The sequence below is a fragment of the Macaca thibetana genome, chromosome 19 (genome assembly GCF_024542745.1).
Source record: "Macaca thibetana thibetana isolate TM-01 chromosome 19, ASM2454274v1, whole genome shotgun sequence".
NCBI lineage: Eukaryota > Metazoa > Chordata > Mammalia > Primates > Cercopithecidae > Macaca > Macaca thibetana.
The window spans coordinates 52,942,009-52,962,914 of record NC_065596.1 but is presented as its reverse complement, the minus strand read 5'-3'; the positions used below and the strand labels follow the sequence as shown (position 1 = coordinate 52,962,914).

The window sequence follows — 20,906 nt, the reverse complement described above, 5'->3', positions numbered from 1 at the left end:
GTGAAGGGAGGGCTTTGGAGTGGAGAATAAATGGGGGCAGGCTCCAGAGGCCTGTGTGCTTTGAGGCCTCTGTCAGAGAGAGCCCCCCTTCTCCCCAAGCGCTGTGCACCTCCCACCCACACTTGCCTGGGTGCCGCCTGTCCCAGCCCCTGGGCTCCGGACAATGGAAGCTTAGCTCGTTCTCCAAGTTGACTTCTCAAGGTCTGCATCCAGGAACTACTAGAGCTGTAAAGATTAGCCTTACCATAGTGCACAGATCTGTGCACACTCGGCCAAGCTGTTGGTGGGATAAAACACTGAAGACCCCACAAGTTCCCTTCAGGAGGAAGACCCCAATCCCACTGCCCAGATAGAACTTCATCGTTCCATGCCCGACTTCCAGCCTTCCTGAGATTTATTGCTGTAATCCATTTTTCCATTTTTCTTCATGAGAAAGGAAAGGAAGAAGGTGGGAAAGAAAGAAGAAAGGAAGGGAAAAGCAAGGAAAGGAAGAAGAAAGAAGGGAGGGGTGGTGGGAGGGAAGCAGGGAGCCGAGATGGAGACAGATGCTGTGGGCGCCTGTAGATCAGCCTTGTGCAGGCTTCTGCTCTTCTTGGAGGATGGCAGCGATTCTCTCTGTATTTAGAAAACTGTGAGTTTGGCCTCCTCCAGCTCCCTGGGGCTTGTGGCTGTTTTCCAAGCCGGTGTTAAAGGACTGAGGACAGGCTGTGCCCTCCACGAATGGGACTTGCTAGACGACATCAAGACACAAATTCCCCTCTCCACAGGCAGAGGTATTGGCATCCGCTTAGTCAATCTAATTGAAAATGCATCTGCAATTCCTGTTTTGTTTGGTTTTGTTTCTAAGGATTGCTTTCGCTTGCCTATCAATCTCCAAGCCTGAGGTAGCCTTCTGTAATTGTACCTGAGCCCATCCACCAGAATGATGAAATGCCTGGAGTGTCACCTGCCAATAGTGATACGATTTACCCCCCCAGAATTCACCCAGTGGAGGCAGCACAGCCAGGCTCACTGTCATCCGTGATTCCCTGGGGAAGATAGTTTCTAAAACAAGATGACTGTGTTCTCCCCAAAAGACACCAGGTTTCTAGAATACTTGCATGGACAGAACAGAGGACAAAGCCAACCCCCGCAGTTGCTGGGGACAACCGAGAAGGCTGCTGTGCATCTGTGCTCAGACATCAGCACACGCCCCAGTCAGAGGGGCCTCCTGAGGCTGAAGAGGACCTCGTGCACAGAAGGGCCATCCTCCACCGGCCCCATAGAGCAAGAACTTCTTCAAGGTGCCTGTAAACCATAAAGCATCTGAGACAGGTCTCAGTCAACTCAGAGTGTATTCTGCTGAGGTTGAGGACACACCCAGGAAAAAGAGACGCAAGTAGGATCTGTGCTTTTTCCAAAGAGGGTTTGGAGGACTTCGATCTTTAAAGGGGAAAGAGCAGCAGGAGGGGAAGGAGGAAAGAAAGAAAAAGGGCTGGTAGGTAGCGAGGGGAGTTGTCACGTGCTTCTGAGGCTTTGATTAGTGCTCACTGAGTCCACTTGTTGCAGTGGCAGGAGGGTAGAGGAACGGTCAATTATGCATTCATTTTGTGCTCAGTAAATCTGCACCTTACATAAAGTAAAATAAGGTAAAGCATGGAGCAGAGGAAGAAGCCAGACGCGTTCGTCTCATGGTGGGTGGAGGAATGTCACAGCCCGTCTTTGTCCCATAACTGTGAAGGTGAGCCGGTCATTGACGTTGTCAGGGTGAGATTCCACAGAACTCATTTGAGGGCTAGTTTAGAGGGGGCGTATGGATTCTGGAAGGTCTGGGGGCCCACAAGGAATTTTCTTGTGAGTAATCTGTGAGGGAAGCCACCTGGGGAGACGTGTGGCCTTCCATCACTGCAGCTGTGTCTTCAGAGAAAAAAAAAAGCACTCAGTTCCCAAGCTTCCCTTTGCCCTTGGCATAGTGAGTCTGGGACTCTGAGATCGGATTTTCCTTTCACATGCCTGTCCCTTGAGCCCCACACTCATCCCCCAGCATTCTGCAAATTTCCCCAGGCCAGACCCTGAGGTAAGGACTTGGATCCAAGCAGGCGGTATAGACGGTGAAACACCCACGTGGGAGGAAAGCGACAGCAGCCAGGATACGTGTGATAATGAGCAGGCTGCTGCTGAGGGCATACTGGGGAGGTGGGCAGGGCAGGCCTTAGGCTGTCTCCCCAGGGGCAGGCGGGCTGGAGGACGCACGGACCCGCTCTGGTCCATCCTTGGCTCCTGGGGACATGGAGTCACCAAAACTCCTGGGCTGCCCCACACAAACCAAGCCCACTCTTGCTCCAAAGGAAGCCCTTGGGAGAGAGGGCCACAGTGAGCATGGGAACGACGGGTGACAAGTAGATGTGGGCATGGTGGGGACAGGGTCTGCAGTGTGCTGAGTGCTTGACCCTGGGGTTATAATGAGTCACACAGTCTCTGCTCTCAAGGAGCTCCCAGTAGGCCCAAGGGGAAAAAGGACAGGAGACACAGCCCCTGAGAGGCTCTCATGGCCTCCTACAGCAGCACTGGTAACCACACAGCATGGCCTGGAAGTCCGCCTGGCCTCCGGGCATGGGAGATGGGCAGAATTCCATGCTGCTGGCCTGGGATCCTGTCACCAGCAGGAGACAGTCACAGTAACAAAACCACACCACAAACTGAGTCCACACGCCTGTGCCTCCCACACACCAAACCCCGTCTCTGGGGATGACAGAGTAGGAGGAAAAACGTGTTTCTCACATCGGGAGACGGAAACAGGAGGCAGGGCACTGCTCTGTCATCTCTCTGGCGATGCCTGGTCATCACAGACAGAGCCCGGGGGAGCGGGAGCAGCTTCAAGTCTCTCTAAGGTGGGAGCTCGCCTCTGGCTTTGGTCTTAGCAGGCTGTGTGACCTTGCACAGGTCACGCAACCTCTCTGGGTTCCAGATTCCCCATGGGGAAGCCCCATGCCCATTAAGCTTCCAGACAGCCCAGAGTGGGAGGCAGCAGAGTGGAGGAGAGGAGGTGGCGCCCAGCTCACGCTCTGCATGGTCACCAGGACCCCGAGCCAGATATGCCTCTCTCTGCTCCCCCCAACCCCCACCCCACAGGGGCCTCCAGCCGCGTCACCGTGTGTCCAGAACACAGAACTCACAGGGGGCCTCCGGAGCCTGCTGCCAGGCCTGGTGTTAACAGACTCTCCTCCCAGGACCCCCCCATATCCTGCGTGATAAAATAGAGGACTTCAGGAATCCCATGATGGAGTGCCTAAGGGGTGCGGGGCCAGAGTACAGGTGCCCACTGGCTGAGCGCCTGCTCCGGAGGCTGACTCAGCTCTCTGGAGCTCACTTTGCTCTAGACCAGCCAGCTTGTCCACCCCGCCCTCCTCCCACTCCCCTTGGTTGAGAGACCTCCAAAAGCCTCATCTCCACCCTCGAGCCTGGCCAGCTTCTGCAGGGTGGGGGCACAGCTGGAGCCAAATAGGAGCCGACCCTCCTCAAATGCCCTCCTGTCCCAGCCAAGACAAAGGGGCCTCCAGGGAGCTGCCCAGACCCTGAGCGCATCTCACCTCTCCCACTGAGGAGGACCTGGTGTAGAAAGGGGTGCTGGGTGTTGGGGGGGTACACCTTGATCATTTTGGCCTTCCTCCCACCATGACCCCCCTTGCATTCAAAGAGCTCTGGATGGGATCTTTCTTAGAGGGCCACCCCGTCAGAAAGTCCCCTACGTATCTAACCTCCATCCATCACGCTGTAAGGCAGCCTCTTTCCTCTCCTTCTGCTGTTAGTTAAGATGGGCTGGAGCCAAACTTGTGTCCAAATGAGAGCTGCTGTGGGCCCAGCGGTGGCTCTGTCAGTGCCCAGCGAGAGCCTTTAGTGAGAATATCAATGACAGGGATGGCAGTTGTTTGCTGAGCGCTTCCTGTGGGCCTGGCGTGGCTAAGTGAAGGGTCTCACTTATGATGTCATGGTCAGCCTCTCATAGGTCAGGAGGAGGCCAAGGCAGTTAAACAACTTGGCCAAGACCCGACCATGGATGAGCACAGAGCCGAGGTGCAGAGCGGCCCCTGCCCTGTGCCTGCAGGACACCCGCCACCCCTGGGAGGCCTCAGCATCAGGTGTCAGGAGGTACCCACCGAGTCCCCGCAAGAGCCCCTCGGCTCTGGTCCCCTCCCCCTTCACTTAGGCACTGGCCCCTCCAGCAGATCCCTCAGAAACCCAGTGACATCGAGGGAGCACTGATTTACAGTGACAGATTGAGCAGCTGGAACTCTGCCCACCCATCCTCAGAACTGCCTTTTGCTCCCAGCCACCCCACAGCCAAATCGCAGCAAAAGAGGCTGCCCTCCAGCACAGCCATCACCGGATCCCTCCATCCCATCCAGCTCTCCAGGCTTGCACCTGGACACGTGCCCACTCCGAGCCTCAGCCCCTCTGTCTGTGATGGAGGCCAGAGGCCCCCTCCCACTCATAACAGGGCTGGTAGATAAGAGGCAACATTGCCTTCCTGTGGAGTTGCACGGTCCCCAGAAGCAGGTGGTGATCTAAACAACCCGATTCACAACACAGGCCCTGTGGGGCACCAGGAAGTGGCAGGTAACAGGTGGCCCCTGGAAGAGGTGAGTGCCCTGGAGAAGGAAGGCTGGGCCTAGTGCACCCTGGGCTGCCCCCTGCCCAAGCCACAGCCCCAGAAACTCTTCCTGCCCAAGCCAGAAGTGGTGGGTCCCGTCTCTGGTGAGTCTCAGCCCTGCCAAAGGCAGCGTTTCTTTCACCAGAAACTCAGCGTACTGCATCTTCGAGTGTCTACGTAAATAAAACAAACTTCTGTCTGTCTGCCGCCGGCCCCGCCCTGTCACAAAGCAGCCAGCAGGTCTTAGATCAGGGCTGCATCTGCGGTGCTCCCACTCAAAGCAGCCTGCGCGCTCTGTGGTGCCCACACTGCCCTCCATGAGGCCTTTGAAGGCACCTCGGGGGGAGGCAGGCCCTCTCAGAGTGGCTGAAACTCATCAGAGAGCATCACACCGTTCATTCAGAGATGCCACGCATGAACAGAGCTAGGGTAGGTTCAGCTACAAGCCCCAGATGGAAGGGCCCAGGGGCAGGGTCGGGCTGCATGAGCCACTCCCCTGGGCAGCCCTCCCAGGCGGCTGCAGCTGAGTGCGTTGCTGGTGAGGCGTATAGCTTTCCTTAGCAGCACAGGTAAGTTGGTGAGCTGCGCTGGAGGGAATGAGGCCCGCCTTCCACGTGCTCCCCTTTCAGCCGGACAGCAGGAGGCTGGGCCCCCGGGACCCCCCAGGAGTGCCTCCAGCCCTGGGCTTCTGCCGTGTTTCATTCCTGCCTCTTGGGGCCTGTTGGAATCTGTGCATCCACTGAACGGGGGTCATTATTTCAGCCAGGGCACCCACGCGCCTCCTCAGCAGGGAGCTGTCTTTGTGCAGGACGATGCTGGATACACTGCTGTGCACTCAGAGGGAGAGGCAGGTGCTGCTGGGTGGGTGCTGCAGGGTGGCAGGTGCCGCTGGGCGGGTGCACAGGCCCCCTCCTCAGAGCCTGGCATGTTGGCCCTGCCAGAAGGATGCCAGGAAGCAAGAAGTGGGGGCACAGAAATGTGTGAATGTGGACAAGGCAGAGAGGAGTGGGAGGGTGTTCAGGGCCAGCAAAGGTTGGAAGCAGGAATGTGCCGGTGGGGAGAGGCCCACGGACATGCTGCGGGGGAGGGCTGAGTGGATAGGGCTTGGAAGCCAGGCTGGGACTTAGAAAGGAGGACTTTCTCCAGGAAGGAGAAAACAATGGGCCTGGATTGGCCTGAAGCTACAGAGACTGGGAGAGGCAGAGAAAAGGAAGCAGCAATGGGGGCAAAGAGTAATGGAAATAGAGGCAGAAGAGAGATCCTGAGAGGAAAGACAGGAAGGGGCAACCCAGGAACAAGGAGGAGAAGAAAATGGGGGTCCAGGGCAGAGAGGACCAAGCCTGTGGGCGAGGAGGCCACTCACAGTTCTGCCGAGGAGTGCCCACTCTCCTCCCTGACCACACTCGCACCTCCTGGAAACCCTCTAGGTCCCAGCCATGGCTTTTGATGTCCCCTGAGCCCAGGACCAAGATACTATGCTGCAGCTTTCCCTCTCTAGGGCTGCCGAGTGGACAGCCTTCTCCCTGTCCTGGGTAGTGGCTGGGGGTCCCTGGGAGGCAGGTCCAGCCTGGGGAGGGGGCGGTGCCGGGAGGCTGCGGTCTGCGCAGCAGAGGTCACTAAGAGGCTCCCTGCTGTGTGACAATGGCCCCAGAGCATTGGAGCACAGTGGCGCAGGCCCTCCCAGCCTGACCTTCTGGGAGACCCCAGGGCGTGCCGGAGGTCTGGACCGTCTTCCTGTCCTGGGTCTGAGACTGGGACCAGGCCCGGGACTGAGAGCTCCGCACAGTGAGGCGCGGCACCGCTTGAGCCCAGCGGCCAGGGGAATGGACCTCCGCTCTCCCTCTGCGAGGAGCGGGTAAGGCCTAACAATGTGACCATCTGCTTCACCCCTTTCCACTCTCTGGATGCTCCTCTGTAAACGATCTCCACAACATTCCAGACCGCACGCCAAATCGGAAAACTCTGGACTCACAACCACGGGCTTAAATGCCTAATTAAGCTCATTCTTTGAACCGAGCCATATTTAAATGCATCTGTCAGCCCTCCTCCAGCTCGCCGCCCAGCGGGGTGGGACAGCGCTAACGGGAGGGGGAGAGGCAGCGCAGCCTGGCAGGCAGGTCCCTGAGCCATCCCCAGCCTTTCCCGGTCCCCGATCTGCCATGGCGGGGCTGTTCGAACGCTTGTTCCCTGAGGTTTTTCAGTCACCAGATTCATCTGTAGCCTTTGCTCCTAGGCCTGCAGTGCCCCGCACCCCAGCCCCCCACCCACCTGCCCCATCCCTGGAAGGCCTGGCGGGTGCCTGCCTCAGCTTCAGACTCCTCTGCCAAGCCTAGGCCCTGCCTTGCTGGGGAAACTGCCTCACTTTCCTCTATCCCGGACCAGAGGTGGAGGCTCCCTCCCTTCCCCGCACCCCTCCATTCAAGCCACTTGCGACAGCCGCGCCACACCAGAGGGTGCAGGTCGCAGCCCAGTACTCTCAAGAGGGGGCCACGGGGAGCCAGGAGACCACAGGCGTGGGTTCTGAGCCCGCCTCCGCTGCTGCCTCCCCCATACCGGCATCAATTCCCCACCCTCTCACCTCCCTGAGCCTGCAATAGGAGGATTTGGATGAAGTGTTCCACTCTGTGTGTATATTAGTACCACGTTTTATCTATCCACTCACCTCTTCGTGCTCATTCTTGGTAGCAAGGATGTTTAGAGCATGTTATGCTAAGTGAAATAAACCAGGAACAGAGAGACAAATAGCGCATGATCTCACTCACGTGGGAGCTGAAAAAGTTGATTGCATACAAGTAGCAAGCTGGGGGTGCTGTGGCTCACACCTGTAACCCCAGCATTTTGAGAGGTCGAGGTAGGAGGTCCCTTGAGCCCAGGAGTTCGAGATCAGCCAGGGCAACATAGCAGGACCCCGTCTCTACAAAAAGTTTTTTTTTTTTTAATTTGCTGGTAGTGGTGGGATGCATGCCTGTAGTCACAGCTACTGGGGAGGCCGAGGCGGGAGGATCGCAGGAGCCTGGGAGTTGGAGGCTGCAATGAGCCATGATCACATCACTGCACTCCAACCTGGGTAACCAAGAAAGACCTTGTTTCTAACAACAACAACAACAACAAAAACAAGAACAGGTAAAATAGTGATGACTAGAAGCAGGGAAGGGTGGGAGGACAGCCAGAGATGGCTTAATGGCTATAGAACTACAGCTAGACAGGGGGAATAAGTTCTAGAGTTCTACAACACTGTAAGATGACTATCATTAACAACAATGTATCGTATATTTTCAAATAGCTGCAAGAGCGAATTTTGAATGTTCCCAACCCAAAGAAATAATAAATGTTTGAGGTGATGGATACGCTAATTACCCTGATTTGATTATTACACATTTCTACATGTATTAAAATATCACTGTACCTAATGAATGTGTAGAATTACTATGGTCAACTAAAAATAATAATAAATGCAAAAAAAAAGAGGATTTGAGCAATAACTCCTGGGCTCACGGCCCTCCCTGGGGTGCACCTCCTCTGTGTACCTGACCACACATCAGAGGAAGGCACAGAGCCAGGACAGAAGCTCAAAGGTGTCCTGTCAACCCCCCGCTGCAGGCTGTCAGCCCCTCCTCATCACTTGCAGGGCCCAGACAAGGCAGCCCACCTGCCACAGGTGATGGGACCCCCAGCCACCTCTCCAGCCCCCAACCCTGGGCCCCTCTCCCCAGCACCCCTCTGGTCCTGATGCAACAAGCCTTCTACAGGACCGGTGGCCACACTGCTCCCACCCTGGCCTTCACTCTCTCTGCCTTCTCTTCCAGAAATACTTGCCCCTTCCTCCTTGTTACCTGGCTCCCCCCATCCCTTAGGCCTCCCCTAACCCTCAACTGGCACCCCCAGCCCCTGTGTGGCCCCTTCCATCCTGACATTTGTCTCTCCTGCTGGCCTGGGAGCTCTGCAGCAGCAAGGACCTCAGCTGTTTCCCTGATCCTTGGGTTCCCAGCACCCAGGGCCGGGCCAGGCTTGAGCTGTTACCTGCTCTGCTGTTACCTGTAGAGTGAGTGGATGGGTGGACTTTATAACCATGGCCCACCAGCCTTGACTTTTCATATAGTTCGACAGACCTCCTGCTGCCCCAGGCAGCCCCACGGCCCCAAAGGCAAAGGTACCCCTGCAGCACATTCCAGGGGCAGAGCCAGCCCCTACCACCCCCACGCCCCGCAACACCATTTCTTTCCTGCCCTTCCCTGTTGCAAGCAGATTCGAATGTTTAAATTCTGTTTGGGGAACAATTAGCCTAACATATGGTCTAATCACGTTTTGTCTTCTGATGGAAAAATCCAGGGGAAACTTGGAAAATGATGACTGGCGAGGCTTTAACATGTTTCTCCTTTTTTTGATGGTCACAAGCAAGTCACAGATGAAAAGCCTGCTACCGTCTGGTCCAACCCTCTCATCTGACTCAGGGGGCAACTGAGGCCCAGTGAGAAGAAGGTACCAGCCCAAGGTCTCCCAGATGCAAAATCCAGAGCCCTTGGCACTTGCCTCTCTTTCTCAATAACCTTCAGAGAGTTGGACTTAATCTTTGCAGCGGGGTGGTGGTGCAGGGGGAGGCTTTTAGGACCAATACGGTAGAGTTCTGTCCTTGAGATTGGGTGGCTGGAAGGCTTCATACCCCTGGACCATAAGAAGATGGCAGAATAGGGAGGAGCCGCAGTTCCCTGTCTAGAGGCCCCTTTTTGGTATCCCCATCAGGCAATGGCTTGGCTGACCAGGCCCCCCCTCACTGCACAGTGATGTCCAGACCTTGTTGCCATCCATCCTGCAGCCCGTAAGGATCCAGATGGCATCTGCCAAGGAGATACAGCAAGCCTACCTGGAATCAGAACCCACTCCTGTGACTCGCAGAGACAGCCCACTCCCTGCGTCTTGCCCTGCTGTGGCCTCATCTTTCCTGGGGGTGGGAGTGAAATACCCAGCCACTTTCTGGCCCCTAGAGGCCTGAAATGCACATAGACTGGCTGAATGACATGTGCCTGGGATCACTTATGGAGCGTCTGTCCCCTCCCTCACCACAACATCAAATCCCGTGAGCAGAGCGGGAGGAAGTTTATCTCCACCTGCCTGTGGTGGCCGGCACATCCCATGCAGTGCTCCATGCAGTGGGTGCCCGGCCACTCGCCTCTACAAGGACAGTGCTGTGTGCTCACAGAGTTTTTCCATTCTGCATAATGGTTTTGTTTGGTTTTTGTTGTTATTCACAAGAACCCGGGCAAGTGTGATTATTATCATGCGGAGTTTGTGAATGAGACAACTGAGACTCAGAGAGTGAAGACATACATTCATTAAGGGGCAGAGCCAGGATGTCCCCCTGTGTCATAGGCTCTAGGGAGCCCAGGCACTCCTAGAGGGGAGATGTGAAGGCATCTCACTGGGCTGGAGTTGAATGAGGATAATTCCCCTCCCTTTGTTCTGTAAGGAGTGGAGTCCCTGGAGCTACACCCAGTGCCATGGTCCAGAAAGGGCAGACCTGTAGCCAAAAGATGTCCCCCAAGCACCGTCACATGCCTGAGGGCCTGAGGATGCTGTGGAGGGGCCGCCGTCAGTGCACGCCTGAGCCCACACTGCAGAGCCTGGCTGTGTAGAGGCTCCCAGGAAGGACCTCCTCCGGCAAAGGCAGGGCAAGACCCCTCCTGCCCGCAGGGAGGGAGGAGCACAGGTCGGGAGAGCACAGATGCTCTTTCCTTCCCGATGTCTCTGCTGGGGGCCTAGTGCACAGGCCTTCTGCCAGGAGTGGAGACTGTTTGGGCACTCCGCAGGTCACCCCGTCGCCCCAGAAGCCCTACCACAGGCAGTCACGGGCTGAGCTTCCAGCTGACAGGGCACAGCCCTGACAACAGTGAGCAGCTGGGGAACCACACTCGTTAGCTCCCATTTAGGAGAAAAGACATGCCTCGTCCTTCCTCCCTGAGCTGGGTTCCTGCAGGGCCTGGCCAGTGGCACTTAAAGCATCTGGATGCTTTTGGACTCCCTGCTGCAGGAGAGGCTGCCCGACCAGGGCTAGCGGGTGACCATGTTGTGCTGAGCGCCCACACAAAGGGCTGGGCCCTACAGACTAACCCATTGTGGGGGCATGGGTGGGAGTCGGGAGGCTCCTGTTGCTACACAATGACAGTCCATCCATCCACTGTTCACTGCTGCCAGCTCCGTGGGCCCTCAAGAGCCACACGGCCTCCGACCTGGGGAGCACACAGGGAAGAGAAGCCAGCCCGGAGGCAGATGGCTCAACCTGCACATGTGGCCCATGGAGGGCCAGATAGGCTTTCTAGAAGAAGAGGCATCTGACATCTGGGTCTTGAAGGATGAATAGGAGTTTGCTTCCAAGGGCGGAGGGGAGAGAAATAGTCCAGACAGAAAGCACAGGCCGTGTCCAGTCACAGAGCTAGAATTCTTCAAGCCCAGGTCTCTCTGCTGTCAAAGCTGGTACTCTTAGACCCTGCATTCTGCTGCTCAGTGCAGGGGGAGCCGCAAACACCAAGCCAAGACTCGGAGAAGGGCCTAGGAACGGGCTCATTCAGATGTTGTCTTCATCCATTTGGGCTGCTAGAACAAAATGCCGGAGACTAGGAGACACTTGTAAACAACGGAAGTTCATTGCTCACACCTGGAGGCTGGGAAGTCTAACATCAAGGCCCCAGCAGATTCGGTATTGCATGAGGGCTCCCCACTTCCTCACAGATGGCGGTCTTCTCACTCTAACCAAACAGCAAGGAATCCCTCAGTCCTCTTCAAAACCGGCATTAATCCATTAATCCCATTCATGAGGGCTCCTCCCCAATGGCCTCATCACCCCCCAATTCCCCACCTCCTAAAACCATCACCTTAAGGACCAGGATGTCAGATTTTTTTTGTTTGTTTTGGAGACAGTCTTGTCCTGTCACCCAGACTGGAGTGCAGTGGCGCAATCACAGCTCACTGCAGCCTCAACTTCCTGGGCTCAAAGGACCCTCCTGCTTCAGTCTCTGGAGTACCTGGGATCACAGGTACGCACCACCATGCCCAGTTAATTTTTTATCTTTATTTTTGGAGAGACGGGGTCTCACTATGTTGCCCAGGCTGGTCTTGAACTCTTGGGCTCAAACAATCCCCTTGCTCTGACTTCCCAAAGTGCTGGGATTACAGACCTGAGCCACCATGCCTGGCCTTAGCATATGAATTTTCAGGAGACCCAGAAACTCAGACTACAGGAGGTGGGTTTGTGAGGAAGCTCTGCTTGTGCTCTGGGAGATCTGGGAGACATTTCTGAGGTGGAATCCACAGAATATGGTGGCCCTGAACACAGAGGAAGCCACCTCACCTTTCTAACCCTCAGCTTCTTCACCTGTAAAAACGGGTTACAGGGATGTCTGCCGCCATCTCCCTGCCCCCACCTGCAGGGTGGAATGTTCAGAAACAGGAAATGACAAGAAAAGAGAGAGAGAGAAAAAAAAAAGGAAAATTAACCTAGCCATGGTACAGTCAGAAAACTACCAAGCATTCCAGGAAAAGGTTGGAGAGAGAAGGATTTCTAAAATTCTCGGAGTCTAAAATAAAACTGATTTTCTGGTCTCTAGGAGCTCTGGAGAAGCTCTGGAAGTTGCAGGACCGGTGCAGTCACCACATCTTTCAGTTTTCCAGCCAGGTCCTCTCTCCCCAAGTCCCAAATTGCGTGACTGTGACCACGAAGGTCTCAAGGTGAGGGGCAATCAGAAGGGCTTTCAAAGACATGAGGTGTGGGCTTAGAGGCATGCACCAACTCATACATGCATGCATACACACACACACACGCACTGTCACACTCATGCACACACACGCACACACATGCACTCTCACACACATGCACTCATGCACGCACGCACACACACACACATACACACACACACACACAGAAGCTCAGTGGTGGTGCACATTTTCTGTTATCAATGGAGACAACAAAGGGACATCGTGAAATGCAGCCAGCAGATGGAAGCCCGCTGAAATGTCAGCCAGAAGAAATAGCCCACGTCAGAAAAACAAAATTTCAGTTTAGCAAGATCCTTCCCTCCTCCCCCACTCCTCAGAGAAAATTTCCCATGGAGGCCCCTGGAACTTTGGCAATCCAAGAAGAGTTATTTATTCTGGACCACCGCACCACCGTGCATGTTAAGTACAAAAAGGAAAAATGCTTTCGGATTTGGAAATGGGGTTGCAGTCGCAGATGGCGCCTGAACATGCATAAATTCGGTGACTGCGTGAACAGATGGAAACTTGAAGGGAAAAAAAAATTAAGAAAAAAAAAAAAAACCTAGCATTTATCTGCCAGACCACTGCAGAACTGGAGAAGGGGAATTTGTCACTTGACTAGGAGGGTCTCGGTCTTCCAATCTGTGGGGTGGGGATAAGAAACTGCAGTACTCAGTGGTCACTCCCAGCTGAGTTTCAGCCCTGTCTCTGCCACTGAGGAGCTGGGGGACCTGGCCCCTTACTTAACCTACTTCTTCATGTGAGCCCGGGGATAATGCAGATGACCTGGCAGGGTTGCTGTGAGAATTGCCTGAAGTCATCCATGCACAGGACCCATCTGTACCTAGCCAGGGCGACAGCCCCATGAGTGGAGCCTCACTTGCCAGATAAAGCCTGGAGTAGCCCAAAGAAGAAGCTGGAGTACGCTGAAAGCTCCCCCGGTCGGTCTCACAGGAGAGGGGCTAGGGAGAGAGAGAAAGGAAATAGAGACAGACTCCTCCCAGCTTCCCCTTTCCAGAAGGTTTCTGGGCTCTGGGTAAGAGCCGCACAGGCATGCTGTTCAGGAGAAGCAGATAGTAGGCCAGGCTGCAATGGCTGTGCCGAGAAAGGGTCTGTGGGCAGGTTCAGTGGGAATGTAGGAAGAATGAAGACAATTTAGAGGGAAGGCTCTTTCTCTTTTTGTTTTTGAGACAGGGGCTCCCTCTGTCACCCAGGCTAGAGTGCCGGGGTGCATTCACGGCTCACTGCAGGCTCAACCTCCTGGGCTCAAGATCCTCCCACATCCATGCACCAACACACCTGGTGATATCGGTCAGGCTTTGTGTCCCCACCAAATCTCATCTTGAATTGTAATCTCCCTGTGTTGAGGGAGAGACCTGGAGGGAGGTGACTGGATCATGGGGATGGTTCCCCCATGCTGTCCTCATGATAGAGAGTGAGTTCTCATGAGATCTGATGGTTTTATGAGGGGCTCTTACCCTTTCACTTCCTACACACGCTCTCTCTCCTGCCGCCACGTAAGACGTGCCTGCTTCCCCTTCCACGACGACTATAAATTTCCTGAGGCCTTTCCTGCCATGAGGAACTGTGAGTCAGTTAAACCTCTTCTTATAAATGACCCAGTCTCAGGCAGTGTGAAAACAGACTAATACACTTGGGTAATTTTTTTAAATTTTTTTGTAGCAACAAGGTCTCGTTATGTTGCCTAGGCTGGTCTCAAACTCCTGGCCTCAAGCAATTCTCCCACCTCTGCCTTCCAAAGTGCTGGGATCTCAGGTGTGAGCCACCATGAGAGATTCTCAGCAAGTCAGTCCTCAGATTCTGCTTCACAGTGGGGAGTCCACTTGGTACGGTGAATGGACTGCAAAAATAGCCACAGTTCTCTACCCCTCCCTGCCTCCAGGCCCCCAAAGACATTTTGCAGCTACTCCCTGAGGTGGCATCTATTCTCCAACCTAGCAGGGTGACCTGCTGTGGTTGACAGAACACAGTGGCAGTGAGTGTGTGTGCCGATGCAAGACCGAGCTGCCACTCTCTTTCGCGCCTCTGCCTCCACCAGGAGGACAGGCCCGGGCTGGCCTGCTGGAGGAGGAGATGCGTGGAGCAGAGCCACATCGGCCCCAGGGGCCCAGCCAAGGGCCCTACGTGGAAAAAGATCCCACAGCCATCTTGCCAACCCGCAGACAACCACAGGCCCATGAGTGAGCCCTGCCAGGCCTGGCTCAGATCCACAGAGCCACCAATGACCCACTGGCGCACAGGGGAAAAAAACAACAACAACATGTATTTACAATTGCATGCCACCAGGGCTCTGGTTTTTATGCAGCGATTTCGTGACAAGTGACACTGACCTACCTTCTTTCACCATACTGCCACTCCAAAGCAACCTCTGGCTCTGGAGAGAATGGGGGTTGGGGAGAGTCTCGGCACAAACCCAGAACTGCAGTTCAAAACTCAGAAACTCCTGGCTAACCCAGTGAAACCACGTCTCTACTAAAAAAATACAAAAAACTAGCCAGGCGAGGTGGCAGGCGCCTGTAGTCCCAGCTGCTCGGGAGGCTGAGGCAGGAGAATGGCGTAAACCCGGGAGGTGGAGCTTGCAGTGAGCTGAGATCTGGCCACTGCACTCCAGCCTGGGCGACAGAGCGAGACTCCGTCTCAAAAACAAAAAAACAAAAAAAACAAAAACAAAAAAAACTCAGAAGCTGCTATTCAGAGGCAAGGGGCTCCCTCCCCACAGACCATGGCACCAGCTCCACCACTAAGGGCCAAATCACCAGGTTGTCTGAGAGTCCCTCCGCCGGCACCACTGGTTTCTCTGATGAAGGGCAGAAACACCAGCCATCTCTGACCGAGGCCATCTCTGCATAGGGAGCTTCTGGCCCTCAGCTGCAGGGCTGGCACCGCAGAGAGGGTATCCCCACCCCTGCAGGTGCCCATACGGGTGAAGGAAAGCCTGAGCAGCTGCTCCCAGCACAGGCTGGAAACCCCGGAGCTAGTCAGGAAGGCGGCCTCAGCAGATCTCTCCCCGGCCCCCGGAGGATGCCTCCAGGGAAACCCTCCTACCCACCAGCCCCACACAGCCTCACAGAGGCATAGATTCTGGATTGTTTTAGCTCCATGGGACCCAGCAGGCTCTGTCTAACACTTCCCTGAGTAGTCATGACCCACCAAGGTGATGGGGCATGTGCCCATCAGGGTGGCCGTGGCAGGCAGCATGGTGGCTTCTGTGATGCAGAGTCAGGGATCTGACCTCCACCTGCCCCTAGTCCTGGACAGACCCCAGATCAGCCTCCAGGTTCATCTGAGGCCTGAGTGCTATAGGGGATGGTCCTGGGGGAGAGAGTTCCAGCAAGAAAGAAGGAGTCTGCCTGGGCACGGTGGCTCACACTTATAATCCCGGCACTTTGGGAGGCCAAAGCAGGTTGATCACCTGAGGACAGGAGTTCGAGACCAGCCTGGCCAACATGGTGAAACCCAGTCTCTACAAAAAATAGAAAAATTAGCCAGGCGTTGTAGCACATGCTTATAATCTCAGCTACCCAGGAGGCTGAGGCATGAGAGTCTCGAACCTGGGAGGTGGAGGTTGCAGCGAACCAAGATGGCGCCACTGCACTCCAGCCTGGAGAAAAAGAAAGGAAAAAAGATTTGTCTTTCCTGCCACCCATCTCTGCTTCTAAAACTACCCATAGCTTGTCTCATTTGAAAATACTTCCCGGAGAATCATCCCTCAATTTTCATTAATTATGAATGTAACTTTCCTCTTACTAAATTCAACTTTCGTTTTTCCGGTTTCTGTAAAGTCTCACTCCTCAGAGCCATCCAGGGTGCTCTCCTGGGTGCAGTCACCTCTGTCTGGAATGCCCTTCCCTGCTTTTCTACCCAGCAAACTCCTGCAAATCCTTCAAGACCTGCCCCTTTTCCATGAAGTCTTCTGTGATTTCCTTGAACAGAATTAATGGCACCATCTTCTGGGCTTTCTGAAACCCAGGCTGCATATTAATATCTCCGTGGGTTCTGAGCACAGATCAGCAAACTGCAGCTTAAAGGCCAAATCCAACTCACCTCTCATTTGGTAAATAAAGTTTAATTGCAACAGAGCCAAGCCTATTCATTTACTTATTGACTATGGCTACCATCAGGCTACAATACTGACAGAGACAATATGGCCCACGAAGCCAAAAATATGTGCTATCTAGTCCTTTATGAAAGTACTTTATATGCACTGAGTCCTGCCCTAGACTGTGCTCCCCTCTAGGGCTAGGACAAGGAAAAGGGCCGCTTGCCCTCTGGAAGAAAGCTTGCTGAATTAATGATTGGATGAATGAGTGAGTGATGGAGATGATACAGATGCCACAAATAAAGTCCATGTTTTCAATTCAATGCACAATTCCCTGGGCCAGTGTTTCCAGAGGGCCCCACAGACCTCTGCATGTGTCAGGGTTTCAGTGTATACAGTCGGCCCTCCATACCCATGCATTCTGCATCTGCAGATTCAAAAATATCAAAAATCTTTGGGAAAAATCAATAAAAGCAATACAAAAATTAAAAACAATACAATTTTTAAAAATACCGCATAATACTTTGAATGTAGCATTTGCATCGTATTAGGTATCATAAGTAATCTAGAGATGATTTAAAGCACTTGACAAGATGTGTGTAGGCTATGTGCAAATGCAAGCCATTTTACATCACGGACTTGAACATCCTTGGAATTGGGGAACCAAGGCAGGTCCTGGAACCTATGCCCCATGGATGCCTAGGGATGACCAAAATTAGGTGTTACAGGCTTCAAGGCGTGTGGGCAACCTGATATGCTGGACAGCACCTTCCACCACATCTCAGCTCATCTGTTTTCTCCAGCAGTTGCAGGAGCAACCAGAAGGAGGTGCTGGCAGTGCCTCTGTGGCCATCCACATGGCTTTCTCTGCTTCTGCCTCTGGGTTGCCCTGGATATCCAGGAAGCCACTCAGCCATCTGGTGCACATCCACCCTGGGAAATGCAGGGGAGTTAAAACTCACAGCGACTCAGGTGGGCAATTCTGATGCATGTTCTACACGCTGCCCCAGAGGGTCTCCAGTCGCCCACCATGGTCTCCCTCCTCCCCTCTTCACCTTTCTTGAGGGTGCACTCCTGTTTCCCGGGACCATATCCCCCAAATCAGTTATCTACATATATGCCATTGTCTCAGGCTCTGCTTTGGCTCGGGGTATGGGATATCAGTCTCCAGCACATCGGTTAAACCTAGTCTAACCCTTACGGTGGGACTTGTCAGCATCTTCTGTCTCTTTAATACTCTGTCAATCTCCAGCGAGGACATCTGGTAAATCTGTTTCCTGAGGCTGCAGCAACAAAGTGCCACACGCCAGGTGGCTTACAACAACAGCAATTCATCCTCTCGCAGATCTGGAGCCCAGAAGTCCAAGATCAAGGCGTCCACAGGTCCAAGCTCCCTCTGAAAGCTCCAAGGGAGGGAGGCCCTCTCCTTGGACACTTGTCAATCTCCCTCTCCTTCCTCTTCTGACACCACTAATTGGATTTGTGCCCGCCCCCAATCCAGAATGATCTCATCTGCAGATCATTTATTTAAATACATTTGCAAAAACCTTATTTCCAAGAAAAATCCTATTTATAAGTACCAGGAGTTGGGACTTAGAAATCCTTTTGGAGGAACACTAGTCTACATAGGACATTCAGTGAATGGCTTTTCTTACACTTCTTTGATTGTAAAACTTTTTTATCCACCAGAGTACCTCTGAGGACAGGTGCTCTTCAGGAAAATGTGGGTTCGCCAGTGTTCCCCAAGAGGACAAAGGCCACCTCTATCCTGTTCACTGCTATAGCCCAGGACCTGGGGTGATACCTGTCATTGACACTGTGCCAGCAAGTAGGCTGGCAGCAAGCTGCCCGGACAGGGAGAAGCCGGGAGAGAAATCCCAGCACAGGAGCCAGAGGGACACCCAGGAGGCTCATCCACGGTCCCTTGAGAGCTCCTGGGCTGCCTACCTGGAGTTCCGGAGACCAGGCTGGACCGCGAGCTGAGCCAGCCCTGGACTGGCCTCCCCTCTTCCCCGAGGGCAGAGCCTCCTCCAGCCACAGCCTGGCTGCTGGCACCAGTGCCTTGCTGCCTAGGGTAATGCGTGGTTAGCCCTGACCGGGAATTCCATGGGGGCCTGCACCAAGCCCTCCACTCCACCAAGCCCTCCACTCCACCAAGCCCTCCACTCCGCCAAGCCCTCCACTCCGCCAAGCCCTCCACTCTGCCAAGCCCTCCACTCCATCAAACCCTCTACTCCACCAAACCCTCCACTCCATCAAGCCCTCCACTCCACCAAGCCCTCCACTCTGCCAAGCCCTCCACTCCACTTCCTGAACACTCAGAGAGGAGTCTGATGGGGACAAACCAGGTGCTCTGAGACTCCCTTGGCAGACAGGCATGAGGGATTAGAAACCTCCCCTCAGGTACACTCATGCCTGGCCAGACAGTCCTCTCGGTGGGGCCAGACTGTTCTCGAAGCGCCCTCTAGGGAGTGGGGCACTATCCACACCTCTCCCAGCCCAAGGAGCTCCCGACCCTTGCCTTCTGGGTAGGTATCAGCATGACTTCAGCCTGTGGGAGGCCCCAGCTCTCCATTAATGCACTAGGGGGTCTTTAGGACCACCTTCCAAAGGCCGGAAGCCAGTGCCCCTGGAACTTGGCTTGTGTTTCTCTTGAGGTTCGGAATGAAGCTGTCCATGAACTTTTAAAATGGCTGCTGGGCGGTGAGCCCCCAGGCTGCAGGTGCTGGGCCTTCCAGAGCTCTGAAACCTCCAGGGGGGCCAACACCTTCAGCAAGTCGCTTCTGCAGCAGTGAGTGACTTACACCTGCACGTGGACCAGCTTCCTCCCAGGGCCCTTCCTGTGGAGGCCACTCCAGAATCTCTTCTCCTCATCTGACCCTCTGGACCCTGGACTTCCATTACAGCCTCCCCCGATTTCTGTGGACCCTCCAAAGAGAGGTGAGACCACAAGAGACCAAAGAGAGGTGAGACCCTCCCCTCGCCTCCTCCAGCCGCTGACCAGCACAGGTCGCCTCGTATAGGAGCTTTGAGTGGGTTTGCTGACTCATTGGAAGGCAACCAGCGGGTAGGTTTTCCAGGCTCTGCCTCAGGAGGCAGCCTGAGATGGACCTATCAGTCATCTTCGTGGGCAGGGAAGAAGGGCAGAGGAAGCAGGCATTTGTATTTGATCGGGTTTTTATTCCTGGCTCAGCCTGCAAACAGTAAACATTTCACTGTTTGTCTCACAATTACATTAAAAGGTAGATAAACCCCTTCTAGCTTACATTTGGCATTTCAGCTTCTAATCCAACAAATCGCCCTTTATCCCCTCTTTCATACGCACGTGCACACACTCTGGGCTTCTGTGGCTGGCAGGGAGCTCCCGCCTCCCATCTTCAGCAGAGCAGCCCAGCTCCAGCCTGCAGGGCCACGTACAGCAGGGCCCCAGCTCTGGCCAGGCTGTGACCTGCAGAACTTCTCAGCACCTTCATATTCTATAGCAGCTTTTCCTAAATGCCCTGCATTGTAAAAGGCCCAGCCCATGTGAATCGGTAAAGGAGGAGACAAATAGGATCCCAGGACTGCTGGCACCCACGGTGTCATGTCTGTCCCGTCCTGGTGAGCAGCAGAGCCAGAGCTGAGCACAGCCTGGGGTCCTGTCACAGGGATCCAGGTCCTCCCCAGGGAGGGCCGGGGCTGAGGAAAGCCCTGAGCCACCGTGGAGGGGAGGGGCACAGGCTGGAAGCAGAACATCTTCTTTCTGAACCCGCTGGGACTTACAGTACTGTGTGAGCTCAGCCCGGTTCTCACCGCCTCTGGGCCTTCTCTCGCATCTCTGGTGACACAAGCACAGCAAGGATCACACCTGGGGCCACATCCAGCCACTTCCCTGTCACCAGAGGCTGATGCCTTGGGAGATAACTCCACAGTCCTTCAAGCACACTCCCTGTTTGCAGGAGAAGCTGCACACGGTGAGGCCGCCGTGGCCTGCTGGTGGCGGCCTGCTGGCCCTGACCCGTGCCAGGCTGCCCGTGCTAGCTCAGGGCTCCCTTCTCCCTGCCCTACAGCTCACAAACACAGGCCTTGATTCTCTTCCACTAAATGCAAGGACCGTTTCTTCCCAGTGCCTCTCCCTCTGCCCTTCCTGCGTCTGGCCTTCCCCAGAATACCGGTTCAAAGCCAGGGAAATCTAGGCTCCTGCGGCCACACACGCCAGAGGTGACATACACCCAGCTTTGGGGGCCTGTGTGCTCCAGGAACATGCATACCCAGGGAGGCAGTCAGCATCCATCTGCCCCACACTCTTCCCTTGATCTGGGGGTAACTTCCCTCTCCAAATGAGGGGTGCCTTTTGGGACTTCCCACCATCATTCCCAAAAACCCCGTGACCTGAGCCAGACCAATTAGTCTCCTTCCCTGAAACTTTTCCCAGCAGAACTAGGGAAGAGAGGCCACCCATCCCTCCTGAGGGGTGGAGCCAGGCGCTCT

General features: G+C 54.7%; 2 protein-coding genes across 47 annotated transcripts in view; one reads left to right on the top strand and one right to left on the bottom strand.

Moving 5' to 3' along the window:
- The window catches only part of LOC126943623 (cytochrome b-c1 complex subunit Rieske, mitochondrial), a 1,156,760-nt gene that overhangs the window by 180,720 nt on the left and 955,134 nt on the right, over positions 1 to 20,906 (bottom strand). Inside the window, exon 1 of one of the 46 annotated variants that reach the window (XM_050772621.1) lies at positions 15,403 to 15,406. The exons of 43 other annotated variants lie outside the window; for them this stretch is intronic. The gene's annotated coding sequence lies outside the window, so the exon portion shown is untranslated. Of the gene's footprint in view, positions 1 to 3,211; positions 3,216 to 9,392; positions 9,397 to 15,402; positions 15,407 to 20,906 lie in introns of those variants that run through there. 2 more of the 46 variants (XM_050772611.1, XM_050772608.1) reach the window with 2 other exon arrangements.
- Positions 1 to 20,906, top strand: part of POP4 (POP4 homolog, ribonuclease P/MRP subunit) — a 619,906-nt gene that overhangs the window by 404,655 nt on the left and 194,345 nt on the right. The gene's annotated exons all lie outside the window — the stretch shown is intronic.